At 54.7% G+C, this 16451-nt stretch overlaps 1 pseudogene across 1 annotated transcript; it reads right to left on the reverse strand.

The window, feature by feature from the left end:
* Nucleotides 1-8727: 8727 nt before the first annotated feature.
* LOC308654740 (sperm motility kinase-like) lies at nucleotides 8728-9926 on the reverse strand (annotated as a pseudogene). Its single transcript has one exon. The product of its transcript is annotated as a sperm motility kinase-like (transcript).
* Nucleotides 9927-16451: the final 6525 nt, after the last annotated feature.

Genomic DNA, 16451 nt, shown 5'->3' on the forward strand with positions numbered 1-16451 from the left:
GAAGATTGCTTTAGAAGATGGAAAGACCACCCATGTTCTTGTATAGGTAGTTAATAATAATATAATGATATTGTCAAAATGGCCACACTAGCAAAAGCGTTATACAGATTCAATGCAATCCCCCTCCAAATACCAATGACATTCTTCTCAGAACTAGAAAAAAACAGTCCCAAAATTCTTTGGGAAGAATAAAGAGACCCAGAATCCTGAAGGAGACATCGTAATACCAGACCTCATGAAGTGTCAGAGAGCTATGGTCATAAAAACAGCATGGCGCTGCGGCAAAGACAGACCTGAAGACCAGTGGAATGGAATGGAAGACACAGAGACACACCCACATGGTTACAGTCATCTGGTCCTTGGCAGTGGTGTCCAAACATACTTTGGAGAAGAGACAGCTTTTTAAACAAAAAGTGCTAGGGAAACTGGATATCCATATGTAGAAGAATGAAACTTCATCTACGTCTCTCACACTGCACAGAAGTCAAAACATAATGTGGATCAAAGACCCAGGAATCAGACCAGAAACGTTACAAACGCTAGATGAGAATATAGGTCCAACACTCCAACTTCGACACAGGGATTGACTTCCTTAACAAGACTCCCAAAGTATAAGAAATAAAACCAACAATAAGTGGGATGGATCAATTTAAAAGCTCTGCACAGCAAAGGAAAAATTGAGAACTTCAAGAGAGAACCTACTGAAAGAAGATCATTGTCACCTGCTCCTCAGATAAGGCATTAATATCCAAAATATATAAAGAATGGAAAAAATAAGACACACACACACACACACACACACAAACACAGAAACAAGAATAAACAAAAGAACCTAATTAATAAATTGGCAAAAGAACTAAAAAGATAACTTCTCAAAAGAGGAGATTCAAATGGCAAATTAATATATAAAAACTATACAACATCTCTAGCAACCTGAAGTCTGCAGACGACAGACTGAAACTACACTGAGATTCCATCACACTCCAAACACAATGCCAATCATCAAGAACAGAAATAATGAGTGCTGGCTAAGATTTGGTGAAAAGTTACATTTATACATTGTTGGTAAAACTGCATGTTACAACAAGAACTCTGGAAAGCAGTATGGAGGTTCCTCAAAAGATTAGGAATGGAATCACCATATAACCCAGGTATGACACACCTTGGTACTTATCTAAAATCAGTAAAATCAGCATACTACGGTGATATTGCCACCTCATGTTTGTAGCAGCACACTTCACAGTAGCCAAGGTCAACCTAGGTGTCTATCAAGACATGAATGGTTAAAGAAAATTTATGCATGTGCACATGTACATGCGTGTGCATGCACACACACACAGTGGAGTATTACTTAGCCATGAAGAAGAATGACATTATTGCATTTTCTGGTTAAATGAGGAAAGTAAAGAGCATCATGCTAAGTTAAGATAGCAATGCTTGGTCTGTTTTTGACTCCATATAAGATTCACAGCACAGAACTGAGAAGTCGCACTGGAAAGCCTTTGCCAGGTAGAGAGGACTGTGATGCTTGTTGGAACTGCAGGTCCCCAGGGAAGCCCTTCCATAAGTGTGGGCTGACGGAGGTGTGGCTTTGAACGCGTGAAGGAGGCATTTCTGCTCATGGCCAGAGTCTGGGGCCCTGGTTCCATTTTCCAAAGGAACCAACCAACATCTTGGGGTGGGAAGCTGGGTTTAGGGTGAGAGTTGTGGTGGTGTAGGGTGAGGGGGTTGTCCCTAGAGAAGGGGACCCTGGTTGCACAGACCCAGCCCACTTCCTATGAACATCCTCCTCCATCCACTGAGGCAACACAGACTTTCTCATTTCTGCCTTTTTCCCCCAAACCCAAATGAGAAGATTCACTTTGTTGATTTGCAAGAAGACATTGTTATGGTTTGCATGTGAGGTGTCCCCCAAAAGCTCATGTGTGAGACAATGCAGGAAGGTTTAGAGGTGAAATGACTGGGTTGTGAGAGCCTTGATCCACTGAATGGATCCCCTGATGGGATGAAGTGAGTGGTAATGGAAAGTGGCTAGGGGTGGCTGGAGGAGGTGGGTGTTGGGGGTGCAGCTGAAGGAGGTGGGTGTTGCAGGCATGGCTGGAGGAGGTGGGCGTTGGGGGTGTGGCTGGAGGAGGTGGGCGTTGGGGGCGTGGCTGGAGGAGGTGGGTGTTGGGGGCGTGGCTGGAGGAGGTGGGCGTTGGGGGCATGGCTGGAGGTGGTGGGCATTCGGGCGTGGCAGGAGAGATGGGCGTTGGGGGTGCAGCTGAAAGGTGGGTTTTGGAGATGTGGCTGGAGGTGGTGGGCGTTGGGGGCGTGGCTGGAGGAGGTGGGCGTTGGGGGTGTGGCAGGAGAGATGGGCTTTGGGGGTGTAGCTGAAAGGTGGGTTTTGGAGATGTGGCTAAAGGGTGGTGGGCGTTGGGGGCGTGGCTGGAGGAGGTGGGTGTTGGGGGCGTGGCAGGAGAGATGGGCGTTGGGGGCGTGGCAGGAGAGATTGGCGTTGGGGCGTGGCAGGAGAGATTGGCGTTGGGGCGTAGCAGGAGAGATGGGCGTTGGGGGCGTGGCAGGAGAGATTGGCGTTGGGGGCGTGGCAGGAGAGATGGGCGTTGGGGGCGTGGCTGGAGGAAGTGGGCGTTGGGGGCGTGGCTGGAGGAGGTGGGCGTTGGGGGCGTGGCTGGAGGAGGTGGGCGTTGGGGGCGTGGCAGGAGAGATGGGCGTTGGGGGCGTGGCTGGAGGAGGTGGGCGTTGGGGGCGTGGCAGGAGAGATGGGCGTTGGGGGCGTGGCAGGAGAGATGGGCGTTGGGGGCGTGGCTGGAGGAGGTGGGCGTTGGGGGCGTGGCTGGAGGAGGTGGGCGTTGGGGGCGTGGCTGGAGGAGGTGGGCGTTGGGGGCGTGGCAGGAGAGATGGGCGTTGGGGGCGTGGCTGGAGGAGGTGGGCGTTGGGGGCGTGGCAGGAGAAATGGGCGTTGGGGGCGTGGCTGGAGAGATGGGCGTTGGGGGCGTGGCTGGAGGAGGTGGGCGTTGGGGGCGTGGCTGGAGGAGGTGGGCGTTGGGGGCGTGGCAGGAGAGATGGGCGTTGGGGGCGTGGCTGGAGGAGGTGGGCGTTGGGGGCGTGGCAGGAGAGATGGGCGTTGGGGGCGTGGCAGGAGAGATGGGCGTTGGGGGCGTGGCTGGAGGAGGTGGGCGTTGGGGGCGTGGCCTTGGGGCTTATATTTTGCATCTGGCTAATAGAGTGTATCTCTACTTCCTGATCATCATGTGAGCCGCTTCCCTTGCCACACTCCTCCAACATGACCTTCTGCCTCACCTGAGGGATAGAGCCGGCTTCTATGGACTGAGATCTCCAAACCGTGAGCCTCTAAATAAACTTCTCCTCCTCTGCAGCTGTTCTAGTTAGGTATTTATTCACAGCAGTGAAAAAGCTGACTAAGACAGATCTGAAAACTGCCCAGTGTTTCAGGTGAAGCAGGGAATATTTGCCGCGCTTCGTAAACAGAGCTGGACTAACAGGGTGGACTCTCAGGGTTCAGAGTCAGCGAGAGGGTGTGGGGCTTTCTCCTGGAGTCCTGTCCCCTGATGTCTGACAGACGGCTGCCCTAGCAGCCTTGGGAGGTGTGATAATTAGCTTTTCATCACTGCAACAAAATACCTGAGCAAAATGACTTAGAAGGAAGAAAGAGCCGGGCATGGTGATGCACACCTGTCATCCTAGCAGCTTGGGAGGCTGAGGCAGGAGGATCACAACTTTGAGGCCAGTCTCAGCCATTTAGGGAGGCACTAATTAACTTAATTTCATTTATCTCAAAAAATAAAAAGAGGGCTGTAGGTGTGACTTAGTGGTGAATCGCCCCTGGGTCCAATCCCTAGTACTCACCTGCCCCCATAAAAAAATAAATAAGTGGAAGAAAGTTTTATTTTGGCTCACTTTTTCAGAAGTGAAAGTGTGTGGTTGCTTGGCCCTGTTGTCCTGGGCCCCTGTCAAGGCAGAACATCAGGACAACAGGTTTGTGGTGGGGCATCTGCTTACCTCGTGGTGACCTGAAAGCAGGTAACCTTCAAGGCCACGTCTCCAACTACCTATTTCCCCCATTAGGCCCCGTCCCCCTAAGATCCACAACTTCCTAATAGTCCCACAAGTAATGTACCCTCATAATGCATTTTGAGGTCAGGGACATTGTGGTCCAGTCACCTGCCCACGGCCCACCTCTTAACACGGCTGCATTGGGTTGCAAGCCTTCAAGCTTTTGGGGTGTTTGTGATGCAAACCAGGACCTCCTGTCCCCAGCCCCATCACCTGGTGTCCATCGCACAGTGTGAGCCCCGCTTGGTCCATCTCACGGCTCCCATAGTCAACAGGCTCCACGTGGCTCTAACAGCAAGTCCCAAGTTTCCCCTCTGATCCCAGGCGGGCTCTTTGATGTGAGCCACTGGAGAAATCAGAAAATGAATCAGACACTCCCAGATACAGTGCACGAGACCAGGAAAACAGTGAGGAGGAACTGGGCCAAGAAAGGCCAGAACCCACCCTGTGTGCGCCAGTTCCCTGCTGGGTTCTGGTTCTGCTCACGTCTGGCCTCCGAGACACAGTGGATGACATGAGCCCCCAGGACCAGACCTTCAGCACCCGAGCTATTGGAGCCCTTTAAGGTCCAAACCACGATGGGACGTGCGGACATGGCTTGGGATGTGGGTTCAGTGCGGGCCTGGGGTCAGAGGGCCTCAATTCAGAGCCATTCTCCTCCTCCTCCCCTCTGTGCCACAGTGGACGTGAACCTGGACTCTGCCAGCCGCAGGTCCGTGCTCACTCAACGGTCTTTGCTGAGCACCTACTGTGTGTGTCTTTGTGCCAACCCCGAGCACCCAGAAGCCAGTGAGATACCGTGAACCTCCCATGCCAAAAAGGGAGTGGCGGTTTCAGCCTCCAGGCCAGGGGACTGGCTCACTGAGACACACGGGCAGCGTGTGCCACGTGGTGGCACTCAGTTAGCACCCACGTCCTCTTTCCTTTCTCCGGCCACAGTCTTGAGTCAACTGTGAGGTGCCGAGGAGGGTCCGAGGAAGCCCACCCACGTTGGCGTCAGCAGGGAATGCTCGTCCTGGCTTGCAGGGTGCCCCTCTGGGCTCTCCTGCGGGCTTTCTTCTCTCCCCTCGAGTCCAGACGAGGTTCTGGGGCTTTGTGATGTTCATGGCCGTCTTTCCTTCTTCAGCTTCTTGATGTTCTGTGCTACATCCCGACGGTCCCCTCAGGGCTCCGTCCAGTTCACGAGTGCTCTCTCTAGCTGGGTCCGTCTGCTCTGGGTCCAGGCATTCCAGGTCCCACCACTCTGGGGGGGCTCTGTGTGTGTCTCCTGATTCTGGAGGACAACGGGCGCTTTCCTTACCCAGGAAGTGGAAAGCCCTCACAGGACCCAGAGCCGTCAAATTCAAGACGAGCAACACCGTCTGAGAAGTGCCTAGAGCTGTCCTCTGGAGAGCGCTGAGAAGACGGGCCAAAGTCATTGTGGGGGCAGGGAGCCAGCTGAGGACTCAGTGGGGAAGGGGTGAATGACCCGACATATGGGTCAGCTATCTGGACCCCACTTTAGTGGCCACCTGGAGGTGGGGAGCCCAGCACGTGTGAGTCTGGTCCAGGGCAGTGCTCTGGGGGTGAGGACCGTGCATCCAGGGAGGGAGGCAGGCACTCACAGGGGTCTCGGCCTCCCTGAGCCTCAGTTTCCTGATCTGCAGAGTGGACACCAGAGCTGCCGGCTCCCAGTGTGACCTGGGTCAGACCCACACCTGGCTCTCCGTTGCTCCTGCTCCAGGACGGGGTCACCCAGGCCTGCCTGTCCCTCCATCCCTCTGAGCTCACTCATCATGCCCACGACCTTGGGCCTTGCAACTCCCTCTGCCTGGCCCTGTTCCCCCAGATCCGGCCAGGGCTGGGTGGTCTCCCTCAGGGGGCTCCTGTAGCCTGTCCTCCTGGCCCTGGTCCTCCTGTGCTTCCAGGGAGTGTTTCGTGGGCTTTCCTGACAGGACGTCCTGACAAGGGAGGGCACCGGAGCCATCTCTTGTGTGTTCCTAGAGGTCTCATGGATGCTTGGCCTCATTCCTGCCATTTCCTCCCTCGATATTTGTTGGTTTTCCCTTTCATTTGGGTCATGCCACAGCTGTTCCTTGGGGTTCCTTGGGGTTCCAATTAACATGACCAAGTGATGTGAGCCCAGAGCGGCGTCACGTCCATGGGGTCCTAGCATGCCCCCTGCAGTCACCTGTGTCACAGAGCTGCAGAGCATGCCTCCTGGGCTCAATAACCTGTGCTCAGCCCTGGAGAGATTTTTTTCATACATCATTCTCTTCAGCCACGGGGAAGACAAAAGCAGCACAGTGTTGACAATTGCCATGAATTTGCGTTCACCAGAGCTCTTCCTGTCCTCCTCCAGCTCTGAGTCCCCATATGATGTCCTTTGGATGAACCAAAAGGACTCCCCTGACGCAGGGCACGTCTAGTGACCAAGTCCTGCACCTGGGGCTTGAGGGCTTTCGCTCCAACAGTCCTGTTGGAAGGTCAGCCACCATGCAGCACTACGGAGAAGAGGGCCTTCAGGAGGGGGTTGGGCCACGAGGCTGTACATCACAAATGGGACTTGTCTGTTTAGAAAACAGCTCCTACGCATCCTGCACAAGGCCTACATTGTGTTGACAACACATGTAATTAAGGCTTTTATTATTGCTATGAATTTGCATGTGCAGAGACCTTAGTGTCTTTCCCCGTCTCTGAATGTCCAACGTCATTCAGTTCAGCATGAGAGACTCCTCTCATGAAGGCAGGTCCAGGGGTGTGGTCACTTCCTTTTTGTTTCCCTGTGCTGTGATTTGAAGAGGGTGTCCTTTCAAATGTGCAGTTGAAACTTTCAATGCCAATGCATCAGTGTTGAGCGGAGGGCCTTCAGGAGATGGCCTTCCTGGGTGGGATATGCACCTTACAGTGAGACCTTGTCTAGCAGGCAAGGAGGTTGGGGTTCCACCCTCAGCACCAAACATGCATGCATAGTCACAGTCACAAACACACACAAACACTTACACTGCTTAGCATGGAGATAACTATCTCTACTTCTTGTTGGTTGGGAGGCTGAGGCAGAGGGATTGCAAATTCAAGATTAGCATAGGCAAATTATTGAGACCCTTTTTCAGAAGAAAATAGAAAGAGCTGGGAAAGTAGATCAGGAGTAGAGCTTTTGCTAACATGTATGACATTCTGTTTCCATAACTATTACCACGGAAGAAAGAACAAAAGACAATGAAAAGGGTTTGAAGGAGTGACTTCAATCCTCTGCCCTTTCAGCATCGGGACCTGGAAACAAGGTACCATGCTACTACCCCTAGATAACTCAGAGGGGCTAAAGGGCACAGGCCTGCAACAGAACTGTCAAAGGCAGAGTCCTGTGCCACTGTTAGAGGATAAAGCATCACCACTGCAAGATTTAACTCCTTGAGAATTCGGTCAAACAACAGAGCAAGCAGCAGCCCCTAAGCCGCTCTGGGGGAGGGCAGCGGCTCCACCCCTGCTGCCCTCGTGGCCTGCAGCATGGGGCGTCTTTGTGCCATCTGGGTGTCTCCGCAGGATGAACTCGGGCTCGTGGCTCCTCCTGTCCATGGTTCCCTATGAAAGTGGCGACCGGGCACCATTAGTGTCAGGTCACGCACAAGGTCCGCCTTTCTACCCTGGGCAGCTCAGGGTCTTGTCCCGTTGGAACAGTTTGGATCACATGGTGCTGTTGGGGGACCTCAGTAGGTCTCTGAAGTCAGCAGTCCCTTACACATTTATGCTAGGACATTACTACCTGCTCTTCCAAGGCTGCAAGGAGGAGGCCAGAGAATGCAGTATCTGATCACTGATGGAGCACAAGTTCATCATGAGATTTTTGAGAAATGGAAATGGAATAAGAAGTTATTGAAAAGCATCTCTCCCCCTAGAGTCATTGGAGAAAGAGCACGGAAGAGCAGGGAAGGGGCTGGTGTTCTAGGAGAGTCCCTAATGTCTGTTCCAGGTGGGGTGCAGGGGCCCACTGATGTCCACGTGTCTTCAGGTGGCCTCCTGCCTGAGGAATCCGTGAGGCGGTGGCCAGAGCACGTTGCACTTCTTCCTCCAGCAGCTGGCCCTGTGCCATCCATCTTGGGACACAGAGAAGGGAAGGAGCCAGATAGACCTAACCCTCGCAGCACCCTGCAAATGTGGAAGTGCTAATTTGTCCTTTTGAAATGACACCAATCAAAGCACATGTGAAATCCCAGGTGGCACTGCCCCCCTTGGCTCCACAGATGTCCTGGCTGTTGCCATCTGTTGCCATCCACTGAGTGGAGTCACGTGTCCGTAAGTCGAGTGGTGGTGTGTGCCATCCTCAAGTGGGAGCAAATGAGTTCTGCATCGGGACTCGTCCTGGGGGCCTGCACAGCAGTACAGCCAGAGGACACAGGTGGTCATCCTCCTGGCCACTCCTCTCCAGCCCCTAGTGGTGTCACGGGTAGAGCCAGGGGACTGGTACCAGCGAAGCTTGCTCAGTGGAACAGGAGCTTGGTTCCAATGTCGGGCTGGGAGAACAGGCTCTCCAGCCTTCACCACTGCCACTCGGCCAGCAGCTGGGCGGAGGGGCCACAGGCTGGGACTTGGCTGCTGGCAAGCAGGCTGCACAGGAAAATGGCAGACAGGTTGGGTCTCCCTCTGGCCCTCTGCCGTGATGTGTGTGCTCCTTCAGCGGCTGCCCGTGTAGGACAAAAGGGGCCAGGAGCGAAGAGCAGGTTGCTGGCACCCCTCCTCGGGCCCAGAGTCCAGTTGGAGGGGTTGGAGGGCTATGGGTAAGGCTCTGCCTCCAGCTACCCAAGCTTCAGCTGGACCTTGCAGCCCAACCCCCCCCCCCCGGGTTTTCTGGTGGCCCAGCAGGAGGTAGGTGGCCATGGCCTCGTTGAACTGGCGCGTCGCCACCGACACCCAGGTCTCCTGCAGCCCGTAGCCCAGGTCCAGCATGGCCAGCAGGATGGAGGTGTCCGGGCGCTTGGGGAGCAGCTCAGCGGGAGGACTCGGGCAGCGTTCCCCATCCTGGCTCAGCCACGGGTGCCCCAGGATCTGCTGCAGCGTGGGCCTGTGCGCGGGCTCCAGGGTCAGCATCCAGGACACCAGGCTTTGCGCCTCGTCGGACAGGTGGAACGGGAGGTGGTACCTGGCCTGCAGCACCTGCTCCTTGGCCTGCGCATAGCTGTCCCCGGTGAACGGGACGCAGCCCGTGAGCATGAGGACCAGGAGGACACCCAGGCTCCAGACGTCCACCGCGGGGCCGTCGTAGGGCTCTCGCCGGTGCAGCTCCGGGGCCCAGTAGGCCACGGTGCCGCAGAGCAGGCCCAGCTTCTCTCCGGCCCTGAACCTGCAGGCCAGGCCGAAGTCACACAGCTTGGCGTGGCCCGCGGCATCCAGCAGCACGTTATCCGCCTTCACGTCCTGGTGCACAATGCCCTGCACGTGGCAGTAGCCCACGGCGCTGGCCACCTGCCCGAACAGCGTGCGGGCCTCGTCCTCCCACAGGCCCACGACCTCCGGGATGTGCTGGCCCAGCTGGCCCCCAGCCATGTGCTTCATCACCACGTAGGCAGTGCCGGGGGTCTGCACGATCTCCAGCAGCTGCACCACGTGCGGGTGCTCCAAGCCCTTCATGATGTCCAGCTCCGACAAGACCCAGGACAAGGGGGCCCCCGCCCCCTTCCGCAGGACTTTCACGGCCACCTTCGTCCCCGTCAGGATGTGTCGGGCCAGGAAGACCTTGGCAAAGCTGCCCTGCCCGACGACCCCCAGGGGCTCATAGCGGCCCGTGAGGGTTTCCTCCAAGGAGGAGCTGGCCGCGAGGTCCCGCCACACCCTCCGCACCGCACCGCACTACGCTCACTGCTCTCTCTAGACATCAAGTGCACGCCCACTAAGGCCGCTGGCTAAAAACAAACACAACAAACAAAGCAAAGAACACAAGCAGAACTAACACAACAAAGCCCAACAGAAAGCCCCAAATCAAAGAACCAACGCGAGACCGCAACCAGAACCACCAAACCACCAACCACCAAACGCGCTAACTATGGGAGGCCCACAGGTCACTGCCTAGAGCTTCCTGTGCTTGTGGACAAGCTCCTGGCCTCGGCCGGGCCTTATATCCCTGCTGGCTCAAGTCCCTCAGATTTGCTCTTGGTGAGATCACAGCGAGGAGTGGCCCACTCGTGCCCAGGCGGTGCCCACAGTGGTGTCTCCCCCTCAGGCCTCCAGGACTTTTGCCACATTCCTAATTCAGAGAAGTCGGCTCTGCAGAACCTGGTGCTTCAGTCCCGTATGGACGCTTGCAATTTAAGCCTATATGAGGCTCCAGCAGCTTTTGTTTTGCGAGTACAAAAATGTATCACCTTTGCCTTGGAGAGACCCCATCCTTGTCCTCCAAGCTCTTCAACGCCTGTCCTTCCAACCTGGATTGATCTGTGTCACAAGCATGGTAGCACTTTACTCACATCATGACACTGGAACAAAATGCTCGGCCGTCCGGGAGTCTTGGCCACATCCCAATGTCTCTGGGGTGAGAGGTAGGGCCTCCCTCATCATTGCCCCACAAGGTCCTATGACGTAGCTCATAAGAAGATGGCCTGGAGCCCAGAAGGCAGTGGGTCGGTATTTTCAAAGTGATGAAGGCTAAACCTGCCAGCCAAGCGCCCTATGGCCAGTGACTGTCCTTCCCAGAGCACTCGCGTGGCAGTGGTTGAGAGGCCCCACCACGCCCTCGGCACCGCACTAGCTCACTGCTCTCTCTAGACATCCTCTGCCCCCACGCCCACTAAGGCCGCTAGCTAAAAACAAACACAACAAACAAAGCAAAGAACACAAGCAAAACTAATAACAAAGCCCAACAGAAAGCCCCAAATCAAAGAACCAACCCGAATCTGCAAGCAAACCACCAACCCACCAAACCACCAACCACCAAACCACCAAACGTGCTAACTATGGGAGTCCCAGAGGTCACGCCTAGAGCTCCCTGTGCTTGTGGACAAGCTCGGACCTCAGCCGGGGTCTTATATCCCCGCTGGCTCAAGTGCCTCACATTTGCTATGGAGACATCCCAGACGCCTCGATCCCTTCATGCTGCTCTATCCAAAGGGCCTGGGCTGTATCATTTGGAACCCCAGAAACAGACTTCTCCCAACTCAGAGATCTGAGGAGGCCACTGTTCAGGCCCTAGGAGACGAGAGTCTAGAGAGGTCTCGCTTTTGCCTTCAGCGGGGTACAGTGTTGCTGTGTCCCCACTCTACACCATGAAAGGGCCGAACTCATCCCTTCATGTCCTGTCCATTCTCCCTTCTGTTCTTTCTGTGGTAAGAGTCACGGAGACAGGACATCACACAGGTTTGGCAAGTGCTCTACTTTTGAGTTACTTTCCTAGCACTTTCTCTTTATTTTGGCAAAGGATCTCCCTAAGTTGCCTAGACTGGTCTTGAACTTGTAATCCTCCTGCCTCATCCTCCCACAAACAATTAGTGGAGGCAGATACCTCTATGCCCATGGAAATATGTGTGTTGGTGTGTGCACACATACGTGCCCTATTTACACGTGTGTGGTGTGGGAAGTGGGACCAGGCCTGTGCCCTGCTAGACAAGGTCTGGCAGGACGATGCACGTCCCCTTCGGAAGGCACCCCTCCTGAAGGCCCTCCTGTCCACACTGCTGCTTTAGCATGGAAGCTTCAGTAGCACTTTTGGAGGGACAAACTCTTAAAAACCAGAGGCAAGGGACGAGGTCATCCACGTGCCACGAGATGAGTCCCTCCTCATAATGAACTGAAGACCTCAGGCAGGGACTCAGAGATGGGTGAACACGTAGAAGTCTGGACATGCCCATTCCTGGCAATTCTAAAAGTAGGAATTACTTTTCTTGTCTACATGGAGGGACTAATTTTGAAAAAAAACTCAATGAAGAGAATGTGGTACTGAACACTGCCATCAGGGCACAGGTGACATCAAAGACGGCACCGCCGCACCTGCTTGGCCCTGCGGCCTCTCAGCTGGGTGCTGGCCTGGGAGTCCCCTGGTGGTGAAGACTCTGGAGGCTTGGAGTCAGTAGGTCTGTTGGTTGAGGTGTGTCCTCCTCACATGGGAGCCTCTCTGCTTTGGTCACCGTGCCTGTTTGGGGCCTGCATGCAGCAACAGAGCCTTCTGAAACAGTTGGCCGTCTTCTTGACTATGCCTCACCAGCCACTGGGGAGCTCACGCCTTCAGCTGTGGGTCTCAGTCCCAGCAGGGTGTTGCTCAGAGGGATGGGGCCTGGGAGGAGTCACTCTCTGCCTCTTGTCTATGGCTGCTTGGCCAGCAGCTGGGCAGTGGGTCTGCATGGCTGTGATTGAGGGCGCTGGCCAGCAGGCTGCATAGGGAAATGGCAGGCAGGCTGGCTCTTCTGCTGACCCCAGCCCCAGTGGCTTTGGGTCCTCATGTGGCTGCTTCTCTGCCCCCTGAGGGGCCAGTGTGAAGGGCAGACCTGGTGGTGCTCCTCCTTGGCCATGAATAAAGGTATGAGGGATTGAGGGGTGCAGAAGGCCCCCACCTCCAGCCACCCCGGCTTCCTTGGACCTTGAGCCCACCCCTGCCCCTGGGGTTTTCTGGTAGCACAGTATGAGGTAGGTTGACATGGCTTTGTCAAATTGTCTGGTTGATACTGACACCCAGTTCCCCTGTAGCCGTAACCCAGGTCCAGCATGGCCAGGATGATGGAAGTGCCCAGGATTTGGGGGAGTAGCTCAGCAGGGGGACTCAGCGAGCATTCCCCACGCTGCTTCATGCACTGGTGCCTCAGGACCTGCTCTAGCGTGGGCTTCTGTGAGGGCTCCACGGTCAGCATCTGCGAGATGAGGCTTCTCACCTAGGCTGACAGGTGGCTGGGTACTCCTGCCTTCCTGTAGGACCTGCTTTTGACCTGTGCAAAGGTAATCCCAGTCACTGGGAGTCACCCAGGCTCCAGATGTCCACTGTGGTGCCATAGTACACCCTACACAGATACAGCTCTGGGGCTCAGTAGGCAACAATGCCGCAGAACACGTCCAGCATCTGTCCAGCCGTGGACCTTCAGGCTAGGCCAAAGTCACAGTGCTTGATGCTTCCTTCAGCTCCAGAAGGACAGTGTCTGCCTTTAAGTCCCAGTGCATGATGCCCTGCACTTGGCAGTAGCCCACAGCACTGGCCACCTGCCTGAACACCCTGATGACCTCATTCTCCTGAAGTCCCACAGCCTCTGGGATGTGCTACTGCAGCTGACCCCCAGCCTCATGCTCTCTCTCCGTGTGGGCTGAGCCAGGGGTGTTGATGATTTCCAAATCTTGGACCACGTGGGGTGCTCCATACTCTTCACCATGTCTACTCAGACAGGGAAAAGGGCATGCCATCCTGTTCCACCTTTCTCAGGGCTTTCATGGCAAGATGTCCCTGTCAGTATGTGTTGGGCCATGGCCAAGATGCGCTGCCCCCTGACCCACAAGATCTCATACCGGTCTATGAATGCATCTTCCAAAGTGGAGCTGGCCAAGAGGCTCCGCCACACCTTTGAACTCACGCCTTCAAGCCCCTTGTACTCTCACCTTCATTCTTTCTTCTGTTAATAGTCATGGAGACCAGGATGTCACACATGTTAGGCAAGTGAGTGCTCTACTTCTGAGTTACTTTCCTAGCACTTTCTATTTTATTTTGGCAAAGGATCTTGCTAAGGTTGCCTAGGCAGGTCTTGAACTGGCAATCCCCCTGCCTCATCCTCCCAACCAATAAGAAGTGAAGGCAGATAGCACCATGCCCATTGCTATACGAGTGTCTGTGTGTGTGTGTGTGTGCACACTCGTGCACATGTTCACACAAGCATGGGGTGGAGAGTGGAGACTGTGCCTTGTTACCTGATAGACAGTGACCGGCCCTGAGGAGCACATCTGGTCCAGGAAGGCAGAGCCTCAGGACCTCACCCACTCCTGGTGGCCCTCCTCTCAATACTGCTGAATTGGCATTGACGTCTGAAAAGCACTTTTGAAAGGACATACTCTTCAAACCACAGCACAGGGAAACAGAAAAGGACTTGGTAACCCCTGTACCTGCCCTTCACACGAGGAGTCCCTCATGATGAACTGAATGACCTTAGGCATGGACTCAGATAGGGGTGAAGACAGAAAGGTCTCTGCACATGCAAATTCATGACAATTGTAAAAGTTGGAGTTACTTTTGTTGTATGCCTGTAAGATATTAATTAGAAGAATCTATAATACTGAACACACTGTGCATACACAGGTGGCTTTGTGACCTCAGCAATCATGGGGATGGGGCTGGGGCTGCAGAGGACCAGCTCTGTATATTTTTGAAGTGAGGATTTACATCAGACTCATATCTCTTTCCCACGTTAAATGGAAACCCTGTGGGAATCACAAAGAAAGGGCCACAGTGCACACCCCAAGGTAAAAGGATGGGAATTCAAAGGTTTTACTCCAAAACTTGCTAGGGACAACAGCTCCTCCCAGTCACCCCTCCACTCCTCCAGGCTGGGATCTCTGGATATAAATTCTCCCATGGTGCCTCCTGCCCGACCACCTAGTGTGTCTGCCTCAGTGCTGGCACCACTTGGAAACTCAAGATGGCTGAAAGGCCCATCCCTGGGTCAGGACTCACAGGGATGACCCGTGTCGCTGTTCTAGAGAAGAGAAAGCATCACCTTTGCAAGACTGAACCCCATGCATGGTACATTCAGATGATGGAGCAAGTAGCAGCCCCTGAGCCGCTCTGGAGGAGGCACCCACTGCTCCACCCTGACTGCCCTTGTGGTCTGTGACACAGGGCGTCTTTGTGCCATCTGGGTGTCTCCACAGGATGAACTCGGGCTCATGGCTCCTCCTGTCCATGGTTCCCTATGAACGTGGCGACCGGGTACCATCAGTGTCAGTCATGCACAAGGTCTGCCTTTCTGCCCTGGGCAGCTCAGGGTCTTGTCCCGTTAGAGTCTCATGTTGCTGTTGGGGGACCTCAGTAGTGTCTGAATCAGTACTCCCTTATGAATTCCTACTACAACATTAGTAGTACCTGCTCTTCCAAGGCTGCAAGGAGGAGGCCAAAGTATGCAATACGATCATTGATGGAGCACAAATTCATTATAAGATCTGCAAGAAACGGAAATGGAAGAAGAACTTATTTGAAAGCATCTTTACCTCTAGAAATGAGGAGAGAAGAGCAGGACAAGGGCAGGTGTCCCAGGAGAGTCCCTGAGTCTGTTCTGGGTGGGGCAGAGGTGCCCCCGGGTGTCCCTCCTGGAATCTGGGAGGAGGAGGTGGCCACAGCAGGTTGCACTTCTCCTTCCAGTAGCTTGTTCTTGTGGGTGAGACCCTGTGTGATCTGAATGAGGACACAGATAAGTGAGGGAGCCAGTCACCCACCGCATGGTGCCCAGATGGACCTAAACCCCTTGGCACCTCACAAATGAGTTCGGTGCTGATTTGTCCTTGGAAATGATACCAATCAAAGCACGTGTGAAATCAAAGGTAGCACTGCCCTGCCTACTTGGCTTTGCTGGCATCTCAACCGTGTGCTATTGAGGGAGCCACTCTGGGAGGAGGCAGTGTAAGTGGTACATGCCCTGTTTCCGTGGGATCTACTCTGGCATCTGGGGCCTGCACACAGCCACATATACATGTAGGACAGTGGGTTCTCTTTCTGGCCACTTCCCTCCAGCTCCTGGTGGCGTGACTGGTACAGGCAGGGGTCTTTGTCTTACAGGGGGCTGCTCAGTGGAGTGGGAGCTTCGTTCCAATGCCTGGGCCTGGGAGACTCACTCTCTGCCTCCTGCCCACTTCTGCTTGGCCTGCAGGTGGGCAGAGGGACCACAAGATTGGGATTGGGGTCACTGGCTGGCAGGCCGCACAGAGGGAATGGCAGGCAGGCTGGCTCTTCTGCGCTCCTCTGCCCTGACTGCTTCTGCTCCTCATGTGGCCTCTGCTTGTGGGGTGAGAGGGACCAGAAGCAAAGGGTAGGCCTTCTGGCACTCTGCCTTGGGCCCCCAGTGAAGCTGGGAGTGGTGGAGGGGTAGGCAATGCCCCACATCTGGCCGCCCAGGCTTCAAGCTAGACCTCGCAGCCCACTTTCTAGGTTTTTTGGAAGCACAGCTTCAGGTAGATGGCCATAGCCTCAGTGAGTTTTCACACTGTCACATTTCCCCACAAAGCTCATCACAGTGCTCACGAGAACCAAGTGCACCTTTGAGATGGGTGTCACCAACAGGAGCATCGCTCCGTACCTGCTTACTGCCCTCTAAGCTGGCGTGTATTTGGGGGGTTTGAGGGCTTATGTGTTTCTGTGGTCTAATTCCATAGAAGCCAGAGTGAGGCTTATGTGGTTCCTGAGTATCCTCCATCACTGAGGTTGTACAAGGGGACACCCTCTCCCTCTC

Source organism: Spermophilus citellus (assembly GCF_964194105.1).
Source record: "Spermophilus citellus genome assembly, chromosome: 8".
Lineage (NCBI taxonomy): Eukaryota > Metazoa > Chordata > Mammalia > Rodentia > Sciuridae > Spermophilus > Spermophilus citellus.